Genomic DNA, 22457 nt, shown 5'->3' on the forward strand with positions numbered 1-22457 from the left:
AGCTTTTATCCTAAACAGGAAGTTCTTGAAGGTAGGTAGTCTAGGTGCGTTAATGCTGATGAGCATTCTGCGTTAGATTCAGGAGGAACGTGAGGCTGCACAGCAAACTGGACTGCTAAAACGTTGCTATGCAGCTAGTCATCCAGTAGCACTGCTTGAGTTACCACAGAGCACATCCAATTCTTGCCTCCGCTTTCTATCTCATGTAGAATTGACATTGTCTTAGCAACCCTGTAAAAACAATGTAACATCTGAAATTTGGCTGGGGTGGTAAGAGATGAATACATTGCTAACTCGAGAGTGTCTTTAAACTGTAAGATTGACAACGTGAAGAAAGAATGGTAGTTTTTCCCCTCTTTGCCCCTCAAACACCACAGAGCCGTTTGCTCACCCTCCCCCCTCCCTCTCTGGGATGGGGGAGAGAAATGGGAAAGTGAAGCCTGTGAGTTGAGATAAAGACAGTTTATTAAGACAGGAAAAATAATAATAACAATAATAATAATAATAGTAATAATGTGTACGAAACAAGTGATGCACAATGCAATTGCTCACCACCTGCTGACCGATGCCCAGCCTATCCCCGAGCAGCCGGCCCCCCCCACCCCGGCTAGCCACCCCTATATATTGTTCAGCATGACATCAGATGGTATGGAATACCCCTTTGGCCAGTTTGGGTCAGCTGTCCTGGGTCTGTCCCCTCCCAGCTCCTGCTGCATCCCTAGCCTGCTCGCTAGCAGGACAGAGAGAGGCTGAAAAGTCCTTGGCTTGGTGTAAGCACTGCTCTGCAACAATTAAAACATCAGCATGTTATCAGCGCTCTTCTCATCCTAATCCAAAACATAGCACCCTGCCAGCTACTAGGAGGAAAATTAACTCTGTCCTAACTGAAACCAGGACAATGACTCAACCATAGAGCCTGCAGGTCTAGTAAATGAGAACGGGTCTTTTTACATAGCTAATCTTGCCACAGTAAATAACGTGATGTATTAGAATGTGAAAAGGAAATAAACATCTGCTGACAGATGAAAGGAAAGTCACTTTTTTCCTGCAGGGAAAGCAAAGAAACTTTGAGCAACTATCTTTAGGCAAGTTTTCTTGCAAACAAGTGTGTATGCATTTACACACAAATTTAAAAAGAAAAAAATAATGAAAGGAGTTAAGGGTTATTGAGTACTGTGAGTTTTAGCCGTTTGTCACAGGTGTTTCTGTAATTGTGATTCATGGGGAGCAGTCTGACAGTTCAATGGCCATCAGGTTCTGGCTTTGTGGAGTGAGGGTCTTGTGCTAGTGCTCTGGGCTGCAACATAAATCATCTCGGCTGACTTATACAGGAGCACTCTCGTATGTGCTCTGTGCTCACATTTCTTTTTGCCTGTAGTTGAATCTTCCCTGTTTCTTTGCTTTACCGGAACTTGTATTTCCTGCTGGGCAGTTACTACATGACTGCACTTCAGAAGCCCTGGGGAACTTTGCAGGTGTGGTGTCCCTGCCCGTGAGGACTCTGGCTCCTGCAGGAGCTGCGTGGCTTGGGAGAGGGGATGGTGCAGGAAAGGACAGGTGGACTTGTGCACTCTTCTTTGTATGGGATGCATGGATGGCTCTGATGAAGACTTAACTGGAAGAACTGACCCCTGTTATGTCTGAGATCTGGTTTCTCAAGCTGTATTGCTCACTTCCTTCCTTGTCAGCCTGATTGACCATTTCATCTGCAAGTTCTACATTAATTTTTCTTGGCTTTAGTGTTCTCTTCAAAGTTGTTACTGTGGAAGAGCACTGGGAGTGGTCTGGTTGCCTTGAAGTGAAAGCAAAGTGTTGTACTGATACCACTGGTAAAACAGGACCAAGCTTTAGTAATCCAACTTTTAACTAGGATTTTTAATGTCTTTAATACAGAAATAAATTTAGGTAGCTACAAAAGTGTTTGTGGCAAAAGAAAACTGAAAATAGGCTTGATTTAGTGTATCTGTTGGCTTACACAACTTGCGCTTAGCAACATGATAAAAGCAAGCAACATGGTAGGGCAACAAACATGGTGAAGGGTCTGAAAGGCAACATGTACGAGGAGCTGCTGAGGTCCCTTGGTTTGTTCAGCCCAGAGCAGAGCAGGCTGAGGGGAGGCCTCATGGCGGCCTGCAGCTCCCTCATTGAGGGGAGCAGAGGGGCAGGCGCTGAGCTCTGCTCTCTGGGGACAGAGACAGGACCTGAGGGAACAGCATGGAGCTGGGACAGGGGAGGGTCAGGCTGGGTGTTAGGGAAAGGTTCTGCACCCAGAGGTGGTCGGGCATTGAACAAGCTCCTCAGGGCCGTGGTCACAGCACCCAGCCTGCTGGAGTTTTGGGTGCTTCTGTGTGGAGCTGGGAATTTGACTTGGTGATCAACCTTGTGGGTCCCTTCCAACATGGGGTATGCTATGATAAAAGCATGGAGTTATCAATGTCTCGTAGTTAATGATATCAGGTATATTTCCTTAGGCTACAGTCATATTTTAATAAATATTAAAAAGTGTATTGACTCATTCAGTGGCTCTAAGCAGATTGTTTTGGGCTTACTGTGGTATCAGCGATGTCAGGCAGAGTTTTTTTCTCACATGAAAATATCCCAAGGGCCTCTGCAGTGCATCAATACACAGCATTATTTTTCCTGCTTCATTGATGTCTTAAATACTCTTTTTTCACAATGATCATTTGATGACCTTGACAAGTGTTTGGGGAGAATTCCTGCTTATAATGCATGCTTGGGGGGACCAGAGGGACAAAAAAAAAATATCAAACTTGTTAGTTTTATGCTTTAATGTATGTAGTTCCTCAAAACATTGCGGCCCTCCATGTAGTTTGTGGGATGTGGATTGTTTTCTGTATTCTGTGGGCAGAATTTCAGTTTTTAAAGAGATCTCTTTTACTTCTAAGAACCTGTTTAACTTTGCTACTAAGGTGGTTTTAAATCATTTTTTTTAAATCATTGTAGTGTGATATTTATTCTGAATTCTGTGCTGTGTAATGAAGTTACCAGGAGATTAAGTCTTCATTATTGGTGTGAGAACACCTGTATGTTTCTCTGTAGGAACACAATATTTGTATGTTGTGTTAGAAACCAAGAATAAGTTAATAATCCGTGCCACCTGTAGCTTCTTGGATTTTGGCAGCCATTTACCAATTCACATTTTCCTTCTAATTTCCATGTAACAAGCTTCTTCATTTTTTAGATAATTTTCTGAGTTGATCAGTGTTCTTACAGGATTAACATCTTTGATATTACAAAGATATGTTGAAAGTGTAGAACTGTATTGTAACTCTTCAGCAGTTCATATCTTGAACCAAATTTTGTGCTTATAGTATTGCTTGTTGAGTACATCCCATTTCTTTTCCTCTGTGCCCTGGCACACTCACACCTCCCCGCATGTTGGGATGCCCCTTTTCCCTCATGAAATCCTGTTAATGACTTGATGATTTTCTGAAATAATGACCAGCTACTGCTCTAATTAACTTTTTCTAAGTTCACCTTCTAACTTCCATTATTTACTGCCTCATTGGAGTATTTTGTGTGTATTCATGAGCACGCTTTTTTGAGTAAGAAATATTTTGTTCTGTTTTGTACTTTAATGCACAAATTCAGTGGTAGTTTTTTATGACACAAATTTGTTGCTTGTTTTTTGTTTGGTATTCTTTATTTGCGTAGCCACTCTAATAGTTTGAATATTTTCTGTACCTACAGAAAACTGCCTTCCTCGTGCTTGTACAGTTCCCTTCTCTGTAGCATTACACAAGCATAAATGAAGGGTGATTATGGCACCTGAGGTGGATGAGTTGCACTTGAGCTCACTTTAAGTGTCTAGATGGGGATTTATGGAACATCAAACAAGCTGCACTTCAGATTTAGCAAATCAAAGAGTTTTCCGGTTAGGACAGCCTAGCATAGGGCCTTATGAAGAACATTGTGAGAAGGCTCATGTGTTTGCTTTAACGGGGTAACTTTGTATTTTCACAAGTGGGATACTTTACCAATATAATAAAGGAAACTCAAACACAAGCTGCTAGATCTTGATGAGAATGTAAATTGACTTGTTCTGCATGGTGGGAAAACCTCCTGACCCAAAGCATGTCATTCCATCTGTCAGCATATAGGCACTGGAGGAGAAGAAAAATGAATGCTGTGGCTTTAGAGGAGCTGCTTTTGGAAACATTTACACAGAACCTAGTCTGTACCCTGGGTTAAAAGATAAACTGTTTTCTACCTTACATTAAAGGTAAATAATTCCTTAAGTAAAAAGTTGGCTTAAAAAAATATGTTGTTACATAAAACTTTACATTGATTCTATTTCTACTCCTACTCTGCTTAATCATTACAGACAGAATGACAAAGGTATTAAGCTTAGATCCATCGTATGAGACATGTTATTCCACCTTGCTTGTAGACAACTTTTGGGCTAGTGTTGGAGTAGCTTTAGGTTGGTCTTGCAAACTTCTTGCTGACAGCGTTAGCTTTGATTGTTTATTTGATGTATGCTATTTGTTCAATTTTTTTTTCTTTTAGATAAAGGCTTGGAGTAAATCAGAAAAAAAAAGAATGTTATTTAAGAAATGTCTCAAGTATATTCTATTGTACTTAGAAAAAACTTCAAGCATCTGGGGAAACATCCCCTCTTTAGTTCCTCATGAAGCATTTCTTTTTTTACAGATGTGAGATGCTTTTCATTTGTTTCTTCTGAAATTTATGAATATATTCTGTTTTTGTGACAAGCTTCCAGGAAAGGACAAGGAATGCATTCAGTTTTGATGCAATTTCTCAGAACAGTTGAATCTTCATGTGCGTGATTTCTTTTACTAATTACTATTACTAGGTGAAAAATGTAGTCATCCAAAATGGTTTTACTTCACTGCTTTGTGCAAACATTTGGCTTCATGAGGTTCTTTTCCCCCACAGATTATGTAGTGTCATAGGTATTTGTGTCAGTTTACAGAACAAATATGATATGATTCCACCCTTGGAGGCTAACATCTAACGTTTGTGTTCCACAGTGGAGGAACAATCATGGGTGTAACTGGTTTTTGAGTATAGTAGACTACTGGCCATAGTGGTGATGTTGACTTTCAGGTACTAGGGAAGATCCTCAGCTGCTATAAATCAGCATAGTTCCTTTGGTCTTGGTTATGTTATGTCAGACTGTTTTTTTGCATAAGAAATTCTATGTGCTTGCTGGTGCTTCTTTTTAATTTGCTTCTATGAGAGCTTTCAAAATAATTTGTAACTGTAGGAATACTTTCCTATGATACAGTATCACGGAAGTGACTGAGCACTTTACAGCTGCAAATCCTTTTTTTTTCCAACAGGTAAATGGAAATCTTACTTTGATTTTTTTTTTTCTGTGGAATCATTTTCCATAGAAAGCTAACTTGCCGTTGAAGTTAAGCATGCAGTTAAGTGCTTTGCTGAAGACAGGGACATATTGCATTAGAGCATTACAGTAGCTATGGGTTCTGATGGAGTTGTCCCCTAGCAAGGAGAGAGGGGGAAAAAATACCAATTTCCTCTGGGATTGTACAGTTATATTTGTTAAACAGATATATATCACTTGATACTAGTGGATCATACAAACATAAATGCTGAGCACTGAAGAAACAGCTATATTTTTCAAGGTGGACCTTTATTAATGAAACAGATGCAGGTGTCATTATTTATGGTAAATTAATTTTGAAGACACATTACAAAAAACTTGAAGTGCATTAAACATTTCTTGCAAAGCCCAAATACAGTCCACAGGGAATAATGTAACAAATTAGTCAGTATTGCCTTGTGCTGAAAATATTAGTTCTGGACAAAGTGGAGCTGACCAGCCTTCTATTTCTTCTGTATCAATTAGAGGTATTCTTAGACTTGAAAAAGTTACCTATATGTTACATATCAAAAAGATTCCTCTGGACTGAGCAAGTGATAGTTGATGTTTTATGTATGTCACTGCACTACTTAAAGTAAGCAAAGCACAGTTTTATCTTTTTTGTACTTGCATAGGATTTAAAAATATACACAGGCTTGTTTTTAGTAGTGTTGGACAGTGTATAGTGTTATATTTCATTGTTTTAGGAACTCAGATATCTATACTACTATAGAAAATTTGGCATTAAAAATTATTCTTTCTCAGTTAGTCCTGTCTCTGACAGAAAGATAACTTTTACAAATGTGAAACTTTGTAAACTTATCTTGGCCTTCTCTGTTTTAAATAAAAAAGGCATGGCATTTCTCGCATTTTTAGCATATAAAGGTTTGTTTCATGCAGAGCAAACTTTTGCAACTCAAATGTAATAAAATGGCAGTTTGCTGTGAATGCATAAATCTTAAGATTATTCTTGAATCAGTAGCTGATTTTTGTTTTATTGCTGGCTATCCAACAGTCTACAGCTATAACAGTAGTGATGCAGAAGAAACCATCTCATCCACAAAATAAACATCCACATCAGTGTAGCTGACAAACTATCTGGGCTGTTCAGGTGTGAACTAGAGGTAATTTAGGTGCACAATGACAAAAATGTCACTCAAGGAGCATCTTCATTAATATAAAAAGTGTTCTTAAAAGGAATTCATGTAGTACAGGTGGAGATGAAAGTCATGTAATAGATAGGAAGCTGTATTGTGGGAATGGGGTGAATTCTGCTAGCTTTTTCTCTGGCTTTTGCATCTGAGACATGCTTTACCTATTTAAAGATGGTGAATATTGTAGCAACTATGAAGTAGTCCTGCAATTAAGTCAAGGCTAAGCTTGCACTAAAGTTTTTCTTCAATCTTGAAATCTTTGTTACTTTTGTGACACAGTACTTCAGTCTCAATAGAAATGTCCTCTGTTTAATTTCTGGGTGCTTTAGGGAACGGACATCAGAGACGGTAATGGAAATTGGCAGGTATGGAAAACCTTCACTGAGGCACTAGTTACTGTACAGCTGTTATAGACTTTTCTAAATGCATCCAAGTGTACAGATTCTTCAGGAATCTGCAGGAAAAATTGGGCACTCCTGATCTATAGGAGATCACCATGGAGTTTAAGAGCACTAGTAGAATACCAGCTTGTGGGCAGTAATTCCCTCTGGTAGGGACAACTGATGAACAGGTAGAAGAGGCAACCAGATAAACCTTGAAGTATCACAATGGTTTTTATGGATTAGCAGGAGGTGTCTGAGTTTTAGCTCCTTGTTCAACTTCCATCTGGAGTAGGTGCTGTATTTCATAACAGAACAGTGATTTAAAGCAACCTGATGCAGGTGGGGAGTCCTTTTGCTTTAAAAAGGGCGTTCAATTAGTGGCTTACTGAGGACTGTTTGTTTCTTAGTGGAGAAATTAATGGATTATAATAGCAAGTCTTGTTGTTAGAAGTCATCTGCTTAACATGTGAAGCATATTTTGGTCTATATTCACTTAGAAGGAATTAAAGCCTGAGTTACTTAAGTTCAGTTTCTGTACCTGAGATTGAGTGAGCTGTGGAAATGTCAGGTGTGCCCTAGATCTACTCCTGCACATGAGAAAGCACCAGTATCACATTCTGCATCCTAACAAAGAATGTAGGAATCAAAAATAGGTTTTATCTAAACATAGGAATGCCTCGTTTTTTAGGGCATCCTCATCAGTTTTTAAAGGGGGGAAAAATGTTCTTTGGGCTGACAAACCTATAAGTTAGTGATTGTCAAGTGCCTGCAAGCTATAAAATTTGATGTTCAAATTTCAGCATCAGATGTATTGTTTGGTTGCAAGTGAGACTTCAGTTTTGGAAATAACACCTTTTAAAGACTACTCAGCTAAAGGGACAAAAGCAATCTAACATCAACCCATTTGAGAAAAAAAAAAGACAAACATTCAACAGTCACTACACAGGATGATTTCTAGAGTTTCTGCTGGCATATTTGAAAGGTTTATAATCATGTTTTACTTGATGGAAAATACTGGATCATAAGAGAAGGACTTTCCCTGTAGCTCCCACCTATTTTTGGGTCAAGATTTGGTTCTGAGTTGAATATTGAGTGGTTTGTCAATAAAAGTTTGTGCCACTTGAAATGAAGAACTGCTAAGCAGCTACAATACAACTCTTCTTTGACTCTGACTGTACCAGAAATAGAAGTGTTAGTTTTCCTTTGAGGAAAACCTTTTTCATAGGTTTTCCATTTGTGTAAGTTAAAGTAGACTTTTGAGTAAGACGTTTACAACTCTGAGGAGAATTGACATTAAAATGCCATTAGGATCCCGTACCTTACAGCTCAAACCTGCTATCTGTATACAGTGGAACTCCATCTTACAACAAAGTGCAAACGTACATGGTCATTTGGAAGGAGATTCAGGCTTGAATTGATCAGGTTACAAGCCTAGAAGTATGTTAGTTTACCAGAGTGTCTAGTTAACAAATCCTGGAAGTTATCTTAGCAGATGTTCAGCACTAGGCTAACATACCTGAGTGACTGCTGGCCAATTTGCAGCCCAGGAAGACAATTTTTTTTCTTTCCAATATGCTGTCTGTAACTATCTAGAACTATGAAAAGTTTTACCTTGCAAGAGCTGCAGGAGAAGTCTTTAGATGTTTTGGGGCCGCGCTTCAATTTGAAGGTTTTGTTTAAGAGCTCCCATTGTGTTTTGAAAGGTGGCTAGCGGCTTCTAATCCAGACCATGGAGCGTAGCAGTTCCTCACACTTTTTGCATACTTCAGTATCAGTTTTAGCATTGCCTGGCTCTCAGATGGTATTATTAATGCAGTTAAAGGGAGGTAGTGTAACTACTGGTCTAATAGGTTGTTCTAAGTGGGGAAAAACTTGTAGTACTGTAATTTCAGTGTTTATATCCTATGAGCTAAGGAAAAAGGAGATGCTGTTAGTTGCATATATTTTACTGTACACAATAAATGGTTTTAAGCAATATTTTGTTTCAGGATTCTTGAAACAGTGTCTACTACCTACTATACTTCTTTCATAGCCTCAATGTCTGGCATTTTATTCCACTAGAAAATATACCTATTTATCAACATTACAGAAGAAGTAGAAAGCTTACCAGATGTCTGTGAAAAAATCTTACAGTGAAGAGGACCGAGGTGGTCAGCTCTAATATTTCTGTAGCGCTGCTCTGATACACCAGGTTTGTTGAATTTCTCTGAAATACAACTGCTAGCTTTCATGAAGAATTTTCTCATTTTTCTAATGCCTGACTGCATTTAAGCATGTATAAGTGAATGAGTGTGCACACATGGGGAATCCTATGCCCATGTATCATTGAGACCTTTTCTCCAATGAACTAACTTCAGAATTTGCCTGGATAGCTTTAGAAACGTTATCCAGAGAAATTTCTGATTTTAAATGTTAGACTAAGCTAGGAGTTCAAAAATAATCTGTGTAGTAGTAACGCTGCTTTTGTTTCGTGCTTGCTTTTATTTTTTCTGTCACTTCTGCAGGAGCTCTGCTGTATTCAGTGAAGCATGTTGAGCATGCTGAAAGTTGACCTTAGGAATAAATGTTTTGCTGAGTAAGGGAGATGCTCTGAACTGCAGCCAGAATTTTATATTCTGCAAATCTATGCTCTACCCATGGTGCTGGTTTTCCTAATACAGAATTAAAAATCTCACACATCTCTGAAGGGAATATCCAGTCTTTCATCAGTTATAATGCAACTACTTCCTGCAAGTTGACTCTTTGGTAGGTAATGTGAACTGGTAGAGTAACTTCTGTCCCTGTTGGGAACATCTTAGACACCAGTACCACAGTAATTGTTCAGTGGGCACCCAGAGGGCACCATTACCTAGGCACTAGAAAGACCCTTTGAAATGCTATGGTCCTTTTTCTCTTTTTAGGCACCTTGTGAGGACTGTGCTCATTCTGTGGACAAATAGCGATTCATTTCATAGGAGTTTAAAGTCTAATCTTATTAAAAGGGCAGCAAAAAAAGCATGACTTTCATATAAGGCCATAGTCATTCACTGCATATCAAAACAGACTTATTAGCACATTTCTATCTGCTTTGCAGTGTACTGCTAAGGTGACTTTTACATTATGAAGTAAATACTTTCAGGAATATGTAAGGTTTGGTATGCAGCTCCTGAGGCCCCATTACAAAGTTTATGTACTATTTCAGTTATCAACATCTTGTATGACATTTATCTCATTATTCACCGATATGTTATTAGCTTAAAAACAAAACAATAAAACCCTAGTCAATTAGGGTTCTTCCAAGAATATTAAAATACTTCTGGCATGTGCTGGGAATTATTCTTCTGAAAGAAGAAGCAAAGAGGTCTCTGGACCTGGTGATCTGGCAACCTTTTGAGCAAGACAATGGGAAGAGTCTGTTCTCTAAAGGCAGCAGTCTCAGCTTTTTTTTTAAAAAAAGTTTTATTCAGTGAGTAGTGAGACTAAAGATGATTAATGACCTACCATAAAGACAAGAAAGTAGTCTGTGGTTGACAATATTCAAGTTAGATTGGAACTGAAGTTTTGGAGGTGAGATTAAAACTGTATTCACAATGTTTTCTTATGTAGGTAGAATAAAGAAGAAACTGAAAACTTTTTCCATTGTTGCCTGTGTAGGAAAGCAATATTTCCTGGTGTACACGCTCAGTAAAGAAGCTACCTATTCCTTTGTCACAGATGAAAGAAAGGGCAGAAGATCTCTTAACCCCCTTCATTGTTGATCTCTTTTTCAGACGAAAGATTTAGTTCGACTGGAGAACAGTTGAAATAGTTCACCATGAATCTCCATGACACATCTTTCCAGATATCTAGAGCTGTTTTAGCAATATTAGGTCTTGTTGGGTCTAGAATCCTTGTTAACAAAGGATGAACGTAACATATTTGGATTTTTTGTCTCTACTGTTTACTAGATTCATTTTTCTGTTGTGTCCCCAGACATCTGTGCCTGGCTCTGTTAAAATGAAGTGTTTATAATATAACTGCATTTGATTCATCTGCAATTCTCATATTTTTGTGGCTTCTGTTTCACAAATAAGGTGACGTTGGTAGATCATATGCTGTTTTCAAGTAATTTGTTACTCTCTGTTCCAGCAAGTCTGGCCAAGTGAATTTCCTTTGTGAGATCGCTTTCTATTTCATGTGCAGCCTTTGTTTCCTCAGTCATATTGCATACTCCCTTCTTTCTCTCTCCTGTTCTTTTAAACTACATTGTGAACTGTATCTATGTATATGTATATTATATAGTATATGTATTACATATGTAATATGTAATATTCCTGTTTTCTAGTGTGGACAATACTAAATCTCAACTGCTTGAAGTATTGCTACCTTTTGTAATGACTCCAAATGGAAGTCATCTCTTTACTGCCCTAGATGCATGAGCTAAAAGCTGCCAGTTACTAAGGCAGACACAAGTATTCTGTTGGTATAATATTGAGAAGCAAAAATGTTCTATCAAGATCATTTTGATCAACAAAATTTTCATAATGTTTTTGTTCTCATGGTGGCTTCTGACAACCATTTGACTTGTGTTTTTTCATAATCATGTAACTTTGCTCTTGTTTATTTCACTTAGGTGTTGTGTTTTAGGAGATGAACAATGCAATATTTGTATTGTTGGGGAGAATTCCCAATCTGTCATTTTGAGAAAAATGATTTTTACTTTGCACATCTGGCCTGGAAATCTATTACTGTATATACAAAAGGGTTGTAATATATTCTTGATGTCTATGGAGTTAACAGTGAAATTTAAAAGACATTGAAAAATGTGAATCAAATCTCTCAGTTCATGTAAGAGCTCAGGAGGTACAGAATCCAATGTTTAGGAACAAGCTGAAGATTTAGGGTACCCTGTATCAGTGTGCTACTCCTGTGTGTATTTCCTGTTTGAGGGCTTTCTGTGCTTTATTTCCTTAATTGTAATGTGCTTACAGCTGCACAAAGGTGCTGTAATCAATATTTACCAGGTGCTATAATACTGCTGTGATGGGAGCCATCTCAATATTAGCAAAACCCAAAACAGCAGCTATGTATTTCTCAGAAGTGTTGAGACTGATTTTTAGAAGCATCCATTGAATCTCACAGAATAATGTGCCTGCAGATAAAGCATCTTCACCCCTCCTAAAATTGTGCCCTTGAAAAATGATATCTTATTTGAAGGGATAGTGACTACTATGCTCCTGTATTCAATAGCTGGTTTTCATAACTCCTGAAAGTCTTCTGGCCTGAGAGTTCTGCAGGCCGATCTGTATACGGCATAACGTGTCCACCTACATAGACACCGAGAGTTGGGCAAATGAAACCTGTATCATTCATATCTGTGCACCTCTCATGTCTGTTTGTGTAGTCCTATATTAGATCAAGTCTCCAATCTCATGAAGGGGCTGTTGGTCTTTGCCCTTTATGATAACTGGTGAGTGAAAGTCAAGGTCATTCATCTGTGCAGCGCTCAGAACATCTACAAATCCCAGTAGGTGAATCTATGTTAGAGGTTTCAACCTAGGACATTTTGCTAGAAGACTTCTTAAACCTTGTTCACTTTTTTATAGAAATGGTGAGGGTCGATGTCTTAGACGAATGCAGTCTTTCTTGTATAGAAAGATCCCATTCCTTTTGGACCTGAAAATTGTGAAAACTATTGGCATCTGTTTAAGGAGGAAAAAATGGGTTCCTAATGGTAAAAACTGATAGCTTTGACAATAGCTGGACCTCAACTAGCACAGAAAATAACCATAGGAGTATTAGCTGCACCCCAGATACTTGCTAGCTTAAGCTAGAATTCTTAAAGTGTTCTTGGAAATCAAGGGGGAAAAAATCTGTCATCTTAATGCACCCTTGGATATACTTAAGATTTTACTGTTGTGAGTTACTTTTAAAAGGCCAAATGACATGCCCAGGTATTTCCTTAACAACTTTTTCAGTTTCCTGTCCTGAGTCTGGCATTTCACAGTAGCATTACTACAAGCATTTAATTGGTCTCTCTTGCATATCTGGCAGCTTTCCCCATCAGCTCAAACTTCCTGTTTGTGTTACCTCCCACTCTCAGTAACAGACGTATAACTGCACATACGTGGTCTTTTCATTCTTTTTTTTAACAGTCTTGCATATTAAACTTCTGAAACTATGGAGGCACTCGGGCCCTTTTTACTTCTTGGTATTAGCTAATCTTGTTCTCTTTGGCTGTGAAAACGTCATTTTCAGCAAAATAATTTGGTAGAACTGTCAAGAATTTTGGCAGTATTTATATTCAACTGTGGAAGTAATCTCATGTTGGGAACATCATTCAGGTTTGCACAGGGACCTGGATCCATCATCACCTATGTATACCTATGAGAAAGATTGTTGATGTCAGCATCATTCTTCATGGGCTCAGGGTAAAATCCTGCAGGAACAATGCCCTGTTGTGCTGCAACTTTGAACATGACCTTCCCTGAAAATGTTTCTCAGAATTGTTCTTAATAGATCTTCCAAGTTTGAGTTTGTCACTTTTTCAGTAAGCTCGTTTTGCTTATGAATCTGCCACTTAGCCGAGTAACATTAAATGCCTCTGTCAAAACCTGGTTGTTTGCAGCTTTTCATGAACTTGGATGCAGGCCAACCAGTAGGTAATAGAATTTTCCATGCTGCTCTATTTCTGGCTCCTTGATGGTCATTTCTTGCTTTCTCTTCTACTTCTCTAGTTCTGTATAGAGGTAGTGCAGCTACACAGGTTAACTCATTAACCTCTCCTCCCCTCTCTTTCTCACCTCTGGATCCATCAAAGCTATTCCTTTGTACTCTGCATCCCTAGAGGGTTAATTTTATCACTTGAGCAACAGTATTTTGCAAAATTATACAACAGAAAACAACTGTGCTGCCAAGTGAAATGCAGTTGGCTCCACGGGTGGCCCAGAGAACATGGGATTGGGCTCTTCAGTATCTGCCTTCCTGCAAAAATGACAGCAACAGCAGCAGTCATCAGGGATCCTGCAGGTTCAGGCTTCTCTAGGGATGGCCTATAAATTTTGTCTCTCAAAGGCTTTTTGAAGCTTCTAATTTTTTGTTACAGCTTTCTCTTAACCAGTAAGTGCCTGTATGGTAAAAGGGAAGATGAGTGCCATTTACATTTTATGGAGCTGTTTGTAGAGGAGCAACTTTCACTCCTTTGGAATGGTGGGAGCAGTTAGAGCTTGCTCTTTCTCATGCTGCAAATCTGTTTCACTGACTACATTATTTTCTAGCTCTGTACTCTAGAAGAGTAGGAGGCTTCCAAAGGCCCTGTCTCACTGAGCGTATGAACAAGCTGGATACCATGGGGGTGTTTCTTTAAAAATCTTCTGCAAAGACTTCAGATGGAAACAGGTTCTCCACCCTGGTTTCCAAAGGCCACTTCCTTTATTAGAAGGGCCAGAGGAGGCTCCCTCTACCAGAGTGTGAATTTACCAATTTTATTTGGAATCCACAGGAACAAAAAAAGCTCCTTGAATTGGCTGGGCTGTACATCACTTTTTACTACTTTGTGCGGTAGCTTGTCTTGGATTTTGTGTTCTAGAAACTGCTGTTTTAACTGTGTCTTATATTGAAGTCTGTTTTTATACTGTTTTTGTACCACCTTTACAGAGTTATTGGTAAAGAGTTTGCTTTTTTATATATATGCATGTGTGCATACATATATAAATAATATACATAAAACTTTATAGATACCTAAGCCAGAGAGTTCTAAATCTATGAATTTGAAGATTTGCTCTAGTGAGGGTGGAAGTGATCACTGGCAAAGTACATCTGAATGGAGTATTCTGTTTCTACTCCTTTAACTTGGCAGAGATATGTGATATCACTATTAGGGTAAAATTATGTGAAGCAGCTGCACTGACAGATAAGATTAATTATTCTTTACATTGCTGACATTAACCCTACTTGAAATCAGGGCTGTGGGAAGTGCTGCCCCCTCATCAGGTCGCTCTGTGAACATGCTACCAATATGCTATTTTAAATGATCAGAATCTAATGAGGCAAAATGGAGACTGTCACCTGCAGTTTTCTATCAACACTTAAGGATTATCACATCTCTCATTTAAAAATGAAGAGGGAAAATACTAGCAGCTTTCATTTAGGCTTTGGAGTTCCTGCAGGGCATATATGCCTTAGATACCCTTGTAAGCAACTTACAGTGAACTTGAGATGGTGTCCTTAAAAAGATCCCTGAGTCTAGAAAGTTAGCATTGGGTGTAAGCACCAGTTCTGCTTTCTATAGAGATGATGCTCAAATATGGACAGAAAGAAATATTGGTGTACCACAGGGAGGCCATCTTTGTAAGATGTCTGGCTAGCGAGTTCTAGTAGGAAAAGGCTATTCTAGCTTCATTTTTGTCTGCATTTATCTGTACCAATAATTAAAGCAATCAGGTAAATATTTACCTCTAATGTTGGACTGCGCTACCAGAAACCAAGACCTGGACTAAGCTGACATTCAGGTGAGATGAGCACGTCTGTCACCTCTCTGTTGTGCTGTCTGACTCCAGACCTCTTAGAAAAAATTGTGGGTCTGGGGAGCTCTGCTAGTGAAAGGTGTCTTGGTGGCGGCCCAGGGGTGTGAAGGTCCTTGGTGTCTGCCAGACTGGTGGCCTGATGGTTGCTGAGGAATGCTGGTGTAATTCTTTGTGTGCTGTGGGGATGATCCCCAGGGCACATCTACAGACAGAAAGAGCTGGAAGCCTGGGGATGGTTCCCTAGCTTTGGCAAGATCTCTGATGGAGGACATGGTGTCCATAAACTTGTAGGGACTGAAATTGAGTAATGATGTTGATAGCGAATTCCTTTTTGGATTTCTGGTAGAAAGTGGGAAAATGCCAGTGTTCAGTCTGGGGACACAACTCTGCATATGAAAATGTTATCTCTTGTCTCTACTGCTGTACTAAGGTCTATTTTAACATGAGTTTGGAGAATTCTTCACTGATAAACATCCATGTTGGGAGTAAGAAAAATCATGTGTATTTGAAATTGCACTTTAAAAAAAAAAAACTTCCTGGAAAGAAGAAAATTCAGTTGTTTGTAGAGAAATGATCTTTGTAACTTAACAGGCTGCAGTAGCCCATCCCTTAGTTTGCAACACTAAGCTAATCAAAATTATGAAAGCCATGAAGAAGTATAAAGTGTTAACTTGACTAAATTTGGAATGGGGCTGCCCACCTGTTCTTCTAAATATAAATGACTCTGCAACATGACCCGTGCAGTCGTCAGAAAGGGGTAAGCCAGTGAAAGCTTGCACTGAGCCCTGGCTCAGCCTGGGCTCCCTGTCCGTGAATGAGGGCAAGCCAAGGAAGGGAGAAGCCTGCAAGAATGTTTTGGCACTACTTCCTGGCTCCCACAGTGACCTTAGATACATATCACTTTATGTAATTTTTTTTTGAATGTGTATAGTCAGCTCTAATGGCTCGTTGGTCCCAACTAAGCTCCTTAGCTTGGCTCTCCTGTCAAGTTGTTTGACCAGGTCTAGCATGTTATATGCCTTGAAGCTACGGACGCTTCCTTACTATATGGAAATAAATTCAAAAGCTCTATTGTGATCACTTGTTGAAACAGCTCTGACATATTGCACTAAGGTTCCCCGATGCTGACAAGCTAAACAACTTTCACTCGGTGCAAAACTCTGCCAAGCAAACCTGCTTCCAGATCTTATCTGCAGTGTGAAGGAGGTGTCTTACAGGAACTCATTTAAACAACTTCACGCCATCCTTCTGAATAGAATTGAGTCTGCAGAATCCACATGAAGCTCTTGACGTAAACATTGAATCTCAATGCATCACTGCTTAGTGGGTGACAGTCACCATTCAAGTACTACTAATTACCTTCTTATTTAAATGAGTTCAGAACTAAACTTTTGAGAGCTTAGTATGCTTGTCAGTTGCAACTTGGAGCAAAGCTCTGAAGGCATGTTTTCTATCTTGTCCTACAGTCATCTTCCTCTGCTCTGCTGCTGGTATCCTAGAATGTAGTCTTATGAAAATGGATACGTTAAGTAGAATAAATAATAAGGGGCCCTGGCTATCGAGTATTAAATATCTGTTTTGATGAAGTAATGCTATGTTTCTGGTAGTGCTGTAACTCTGTCTCTCTGCGGTGTCCCTACATTGGTTGCACTGGTTGATCTTAAACCCTTTAGGATGAACTGGTTAGCAGCTTCCTTTTAGAATATGTATTTTTTTTCCCCCATTGGCAAGGATTTGGAGAAACAGCCCACCTACTGATGATAATGTAGAGCTGGAATGTTTCTTGCAATTTAATGGCGTGTTGGCATTGAAATTGTCTTCACTCCAATCTTATATGTTTTATTTTGTTATATATGGCATTTGTTACGAGATTAAAAATCGTATTTCTAACGACTTCAATGGTAATTTTGAAATAGCTGTATATATTGCATAAATAACAAGCCTTTCAGCTGAGAGGTGATTTACATCTTCCCAAGTTGCATGATTTCTTTAAGGCTTATTAAAAACTCTCAAGGGGCACTTTATTTTTACCTCCCTTTCCTTTCCTTGCTGTTGCATCTGTGCTGTAATTCAGTGCTCTGAGAAGCCACTGGGGAATGGCAACCCTCTGCAAGCAGGCAGGCTGACAACAAGTAGCGCTGGCTCTAGGTCCTACCCCCATGCCTTTGCTACGATTACACCTTAGCTCTGTGCTGCAATATCCTGCCTGTTTTTTCCTGGACCTGTTCTAAGCAAGGATTAAGGGCATAAAAATGAATTGTGCAAGACTCTTCTTTATGGTGATTTTATGCTGTGAGGAATTCCATTTGAGATTAGCTTTTTGGACCATAAAACTTCTTTCAAATCTCTTCTAAGCTGGATGTGAATTCTAGTTTCCTGAGGTAAATAAATACAATTTTCAAATCCTGTTCCATCCACCTGCCAAAATCAGGTCCATAAGGGCAGCCAGAATCTATTATTGGTTTACACTGGTGCAAGTCTGACGTTAAAGGTTGAAACTGTGTAACTGAGAGTGGAATTTGGCTTGTGTCCTTTATATTTTATATGGCATGGCTGAAAGCCTACAGTTCAAACAAAACTCTTGTGACTAGATATAAAGAGGACACTGGGGTGGGACTGGTGAAGAGTGAAAGATACTTTTCTTCACAAAAGTCATCTGTATAAATGCATTTAGGTCTATGAGCATGTAAATGCCCTAATTGCTTATTTCTCCTTTGTATATCAATAAACCTATATAGTAAAGTCTGCAAATAGAAACTTATTCATTTCCTTCCTAAAAAACATTATTTTTGGAAATGTTTAATACATGTGTGTGAAATGTCAGTCCATTAATATTTTCCTCTTACATGGAGAATGTTTGGATGTCAACTTTGCCAGTTTGTGCAGCGCATAATGCCCAGCTGGTAGTGGTTAGAAAGGAGATGCCATTACAACAATGCATTATGAGAAATAGCTGTTGTCTGGTTTTTTTCCTTGATGGTTTTTATTCTTATATCCTTCCCCTTGTTTTTCCCCTATCTTTTTTGCTATGATGTGGTTAGATGGTCATTATATTTTCAGTCGAATGCTTCGGTGTTCCACCAAGACAATTCAGTGACTCTTGTATGTTGAGCAATTTTAGGTAAAGTTAGAAGCCATGAATTTGAAAATCAGTTAAACCAGTATTATGATTTTTCTTCTTTTTTTAAAAAAAAAAAAAAGGCTATGTAAAGAACACTTTCTGTGCATAAAAAGCTTCTGAAATACAAGTACTGAGTCATTCCAAATATATAGAATAACGGAATTGGGCCAATTCTGGTTAACCAAGAATTCCAGAAGAAAAAATTACTTTCACTTGCACTGTTGTAGTGCAGCCTCATAGAATCAAAAGGAATTACTCAAGATTCAGATGCTGGCAATCTATTCACTGTTGTATGTCTTTACACTAATTTGTTGGTGATGTTTTTGTCTTTGGAGAAGTGAAAAGAAGGCAGCTAAAGCCAGACTGATTTTCTGTGTTTTTAAGCATTGCTTATCAGAGCGCTGAAGTATTATTATAGAGGAGGGAGTGTTGCATAATATGATACCAACTGGAGTAGGCTCTTGGCCCACTGTGGAGTAAGTGCTGCGCTGTGCATGTGTAAGCTACTTGAAGTCTATGGAGTCTTCCATGAGCGCAGCTGAAAAGAATTTCTCTCAGCTTCTCTGTCCAGTATGAAAGCTTAGCCTGTCTCCAGTAATTAAAAATATGCATTGGGATTCCACATAACATTTTGTTCACTAATTGCAATGGATCAGCTCATCAACACTTTTGGTTTTGGCTTGAATTTTGGCTGTCTGATATTTGCAAACAATAATTGCTTTAGTGAAGGTTTTTGCTTTTCTAAAGTTTTTTTGTTGTTTGTTTTACCTCTTCTAAAGTTATTGAGTCAAATTTTCTCACAGAAGTTGTTAGTGTTTCTGGATTCACTGGTTCTTAACTTGGATTGTTAACAAATTTGCTTCAGAGGTTGGTTTACCTTCCTGTGGGAACTGAGAATTTGAGATGATGATTGGATCTTCCCTTTCAGACTCTGAAAGATGGAAGGAAACCGAAAACAGAAGGGTACTTCTTCAGGGAACAGCTGTACTGGTAGTCCCTTGGTGTTTCCTCTGAAAACATGGCTTCCCAGACTGAGAGATGGATGAACACTTTGTCATCTGAGCCTGCCTAGCAAATGCGCTGAATTATACTGGGAGAGGATGGAAAGCTGGATAGTTCTGGTAGAAATGAGGAAAAAAGTCCAGGTCAATGCTCCTGGCTTCAGCTCTACTTTCTGATGCCTACAGTAAGACTTTAAAGAACAAAAAATAAACAAATTGCCTCCTGTCCAGATGTGTTATGGGAGATGTGCAAGAACATTTTTTTCTGGGGTTTTGTGTATTTTATATAACATTATAATTTTCTACTTTGAGTAGAAAATTAATGTGTCAATGACTGAAGACAGAGGGACTGACTGCACTAAAAATGAAACCTCTATGCCCTTTATCTTGATAGACATATTAAGAAGAAATGTACCAATAGTGTCTTCTCTATGTATTATTCCCTTCCTTGTCCATGAAGGAAACTAATAACACTTAAGCAGTCTGTAACATTACATAGCATACTCAGACATTTTTTTTCCTCCTGCTTTTCATCAGCATTAGCTTCAGCTAATGATTAGTGAAACTATAAAATAAATGGGGAGTTACAAGGATACAAGGAATGAAATACTTTTGAACAGTATGTAGCAAGTTACATGATTCTGGCTGATGCTATGGAGCAGGGTGACAAAAGGGCCCTAAGTGGTGTGAGAAATCCTATCCTGGAGAAAGCAGATCCTGCTGCTGCTCCCAGCTCCAGCTTGGGGAAGGTGAGGGGCGATGACCGTCAGGGGAGGAAGGGTGCAGGCAGGTGCTGGTCCCAAGCTCTCCTGGGGCTGGTGACACCCACTGGCAACATGCACCTCTGGGAGGGGGCTGCTGCTTGTTTGAGAGAGAGCACTATCAAGAGAGCTGCTTACAGCAAGGTTTAGTAGGAAAGCTTAAACATTTTAATAAAATTAGATAAACAGATAGAAAGCTTGGCTTTCTGGCAAAGAAAATTGGTGACCAATATGTAGATTTGGAAGTCAATAGTGGAAAGAGGGGAGGTTAATGTTTCCAAGTCTGCTGCTTAATGACCATAGCCCAATTTGTTGTGGGAGATTTCCTACGGTTTGCATGGAGGAGGTGAAAAACAGCAGAGATAGTATGAAGTGTTGTGATCGTTTGAATTTAAGTGGTGATTTCTTGTATATCAAGAGTCAATTTAAATATGGTTTGCTGCCTACGAACTCTGTAGAAAGCCAGGCAATGCATGTAATCTGGCTTACATAAGAACGCAGAGGAATGCCACACAACTGTGATATGAAGACCCTGGTACATATTAAATGATATGTAGGGCAATGTGGTAATCACAAGAATGAGCTCCAAGTAGTCTGTGATTTTAATGGAAAAATTGTGAGGTATGTACAGCAGTGCCCTTACTGGTTTCCCTTGTTACAGTTTATATTGTAACAGATACCTGGTGACCAAAGAAACTTATTTTGCTGGGTGCGATGGGTCAGTTACTAGCAAATAAATGTTCCCCTTAATTTTGCTTTTCTGTTCTTTTGTGTTTGTTTTTTCTTTTCTCTTTACAACAAAGATGGCTTTTCTCTCCTGTTTCTCTTTCTCTCCCCTCAACCACTCAGAAAATAAAAGCATGAAGTATGCAAAAACGCCCTGGAGTAGGTGTTGGGAACTGGTCAGGCTTTTTGATTTCATGTATACGTGTAAGTTATGTACAGATATGAAATGCTAAATGACTTTGAAGAATGTTACTAAAACTAGGGGGAGATTTGCAATCTTTTAATTGATCATAAAATTGTCTCATCTTTCTCAAGCCTCTTTGTTGTCAACTTTCTGGTAAGAAGCACAGTAAAGCATTTACCAGAGGCTTCAGCTGCAGAAACCCACTCTCAAGTCTGTGAACTCATCCTTTGCCTTTCAGGAAGGCATTGACAAATGATAAGTCGAACTCCATGCCACTGCTTGCAAATTTTGAATTGCTGTAAGCAAAGCAACCTGCAGAGCTGCTGAATGCTATAATGTAAGACTTGGCACTATGAGTTCTTACAGGTTTTGCCAGGAACTTTGGTGTTTGTTTTTTTCATATCACATGAACTTAGTCTTCTACACGATTAGAAACAAATCGAAAAATGAAAAGGTAATGAGCAAAGTTGTTTTAGCTGCTTTTATGTTACTGAACATCTAAACTAAAAGACCTGCTGTAACTTCTTTTTCAAAGTAATGAAAATGAAAAGCAAGGTTTTGTCTTAATTATAGATTCAGGTCTGGAGGGAGAGAGGGACAACAGGCAGACACCTAAGCACATCCTGATGACCATTTACACAGCATTTATCCATTCATGAGGCAGTAGCGCTGTTTTGTGTGAAGGAAGGTACAAAGTTGTAGGGTAACTTCACTTTGGTTGGGGGGTGGAAGGCTTTAGCAATTGAGTAGAACAGGGATTCTTGCCTCTGGAAGTACCAGATTATTGCCTGATCAGGAAAATGATGCTGGAGGAAAAAATATTCAATACAGCAGGCTGGCTTTTGTAGACTTTCCATGCTGGAACATCAGGCTGGTGAGGGATGCAGAATGTCTTATGGAGGCTCAGAGCAAATTACATCTGTCCGCTACTATTTTACCTAGGTTTGCTTTAACTGTTTAATTTTTGTATGTGCCTTTACTCCTCAGAGCTGTTTTTTACTGAACTGGTGGTGTTTCAAATGTTTTCAATAGTTCAGATGTTCACAGTTTTCTCTTGTGCCAAAATAGTGCTCTTTAGAAGAGGTATTTCTCTGTATGTTGGCATGACTCAATGAGCAACAAATCAATTTGCTAAACAATTTTCCTCTATGTATGACAAGAAATTTAAGTGGAAAAAGTTTAGATGCTTTTTGCAGCTCTAATTGAGATTAAAAACTTTGTAGTATTGAATTGGTATTTAAACACTCCATTTAAAAGCTAGAAATGGTTCAGT

General features: G+C 38.9%; 1 long non-coding RNA gene across 2 annotated transcripts in view; it reads left to right on the forward strand.

The window, feature by feature from the left end:
* Positions 1 to 22457, forward strand: part of LOC121074878 — a 120780-nt gene that overhangs the window by 23888 nt on the left and 74435 nt on the right. For both annotated transcript variants that reach the window (XR_005822591.1, XR_005822590.1), the window contains exons 2-3: positions 8970 to 9099; positions 9413 to 9653. This is a non-coding gene — a long non-coding RNA (uncharacterized LOC121074878). The remainder of the gene's footprint in view (positions 1 to 8969; positions 9100 to 9412; positions 9654 to 22457) is intronic.

This window comes from Cygnus olor, chromosome 9 (genome assembly GCF_009769625.2).
Source record: "Cygnus olor isolate bCygOlo1 chromosome 9, bCygOlo1.pri.v2, whole genome shotgun sequence".
Lineage (NCBI taxonomy): Eukaryota > Metazoa > Chordata > Aves > Anseriformes > Anatidae > Cygnus > Cygnus olor.